Genomic DNA, 2,500 nt, shown 5'->3' on the forward strand with positions numbered 1-2,500 from the left:
AGTGGAGGTGGAGGTAGAATGTAGGTTGAGAGAAGCAAGTAAATGCCATGGGGGATTAAAAAGTATAATGAGAAATAGATATTTAGGAATGGATGCTAAGAGGAGATTGTATGAAGGAGTGATTGTGCCGACAGCATTGTATGGGGCAGACATGGAACATAAGCGAGGTTGAGAGAAAGAGTTTGAATGTATTTGAGATAAAATGCCTGAGAAGTATGATAGGGGTTACTAGGCTGGATAGAGTGAGAAACGAGGAGGTGAGAAGGAAAACGGGTTGGAAAGGGAGTTGGGAGATAGGATTGATGAAAGAGTATTGGGATGGTTTGGACATATGGAAAGAATGAATGAAGATATATTAGTAAAAGAGGTGTGGAAGGCAGAGGTGGAAGGAGTGAACATGACGGGGCAACATAGAATGAGATGGATGGATGGAGTAAAAGGGGCACTGAGAAAGAGGAGATCATCTGTTACAAAGGATTACAAAGGCGGAGCATGCCGACAGGAGACCTTTTGATCCATATCTAGGTCGGATGCGAAAAAAAAAATCATATTAATAATAAAATAATGAATAAAAACTATGATAATGTAAATAACAAATAAAATACATAAATAAATGCATAGGTATAGTTAAATAATAAACAAACAGGTAAATAGTAAATAATAATAAATTGACATATAACTAATAATAAATAAAAATCAGACAGACAAATTATAACAAAACAAAAACAAATAATATAAGATAAATTATAATCATTACAGCATCTTACTTAGGTATTTATCTAAATGATTCTTAAAGCTTCGAACTGAACTACATTGCACTACCTGTGCAGGAAGTTTATTCCATTCATTTACTACACGGTTGGCAAAGTTGTTTCTACCTACTTCCAAATTGAATCTATTTCCGGAGAGTTTAAGACCATTGTTTCTTGTCTGATTCTCATTCAATGTAAAAATTTGGTTACTTTTGATGTTGTCAATTCCCTTTAGAATTTTAAAGACCTGTATCAAGTCACCTCTGAGTCTACGCTTTTTTAGGGAAAACAGATTCATATGTTTTAGTCGATTTTCGTATGATTTATTTTTGATATTTGGAATCAGTTTTGTGGCTCGCCGTTGTACTTTTTCCAATCTGTCAATGTCTTTAATGAGATTCGGTGACCATACGGAAGCAGCATATTCCAAATGTGGACGAACTAATGATTTATATAGCTTGTTAATGAGTGATGGACTTTTGAGATCAAAAGATCGCGCAATCTGTCCTAGAATCTTATTTGCTTTCTCAGAGGCTGAAATACACTGCTTGGATGATTTGAGGTCGTTACTGATAATTACGCCGAGATCTTTTTCACTATCCACTTTTGTTAACGAATTTCCAAATAACTTGTAATCGTACTTACTGTTATTTTTACCTATGTGCATTACCTTGCATTTACTTGTGTTAAATTTCATTCGCCACTTTTCAGACCATTGCTGTAATTGATCTAAATCTTCTTGAATATCTAATTGGTTTGAGTGATCATTTGCCACTCCGCACAGTTTTGTATCATCAGCAAATTTGGAAACAGTAGATTTTAGTCCATGGTCTATATAATTTATATATACTATAAATAGAAGTGGCCCAAGAACGGAACCCTGAGGAACTCCACTTGCAGCACTTTTCCATCCAGAAGTTTTTCCATTTAAAACAACTCTCTGTTTTCGATCATTCAACCAATTACTAGTCCAACCTAATAGGCTACCACTTATTCCATGCAAAGCTAATTTAGTAAGTAGTCTTTCGTGTGGGACGGTATCAAAACCTTTTGCAAAGTCTAGATATACTAAATCTATATTGTTTCTTTTGTCATAATTCGAGATAACTGTGTTGTAGAATTCGAGTAAGTTAGTCACGCAAGAACGTTTCCGTCTGAAACCATGCTGGCTATCATTTATCAAACGGTTACTTTCTAAATGATGTTCGATAGCATCTCTGATGATAGTTTCCATTATTTTTCCTACGATTGAAGTCAAACTTATAGGCCTATAGTTATTTGGTTTCTTTTTTGTCACCTTTTTTGAATATGGGAGTAACGTTAGCTAGCTTCCATTCTCTTGGGACATCTCTGGATATGATGGATTTCTTGAAAATAATTTCTAATGGAACAACAATCTCATTTTTCATTTCCTTTAAGATTCTTGGATGCCAACCGTCAGGCCCTGGTGTTTTATTAACTTTGAGTTTGTCTATACACCTTTTAATTTTTTCTTTTGTTATATTTACCGTACCGAGTAAGTTTACCCTAGACTTTTCACAGGTTTCAGTTTGGAATTCACCTTGAGGTGTTTCGTTTACGAATACCGAGCTAAAATAATTGTTTAAGATATTACACATTCCTTCATTTGAATATTCAAGTTGACCGTCAGCAGATAATAGTGGACCAATGTGATTCCTAACAACCTTTTTATCTCTAATGTAACTATAGAATTCTTTGGAATTCTCTTTGGATTTCTCAGCGATGTT

Source organism: Oratosquilla oratoria, chromosome 2 (genome assembly GCF_046742065.1).
Source record: "Oratosquilla oratoria isolate Oo_2021 chromosome 2, ASM4674206v1, whole genome shotgun sequence".
In the NCBI taxonomy this organism is placed as follows: Eukaryota; Metazoa; Arthropoda; class Malacostraca; order Stomatopoda; family Squillidae; genus Oratosquilla; species Oratosquilla oratoria.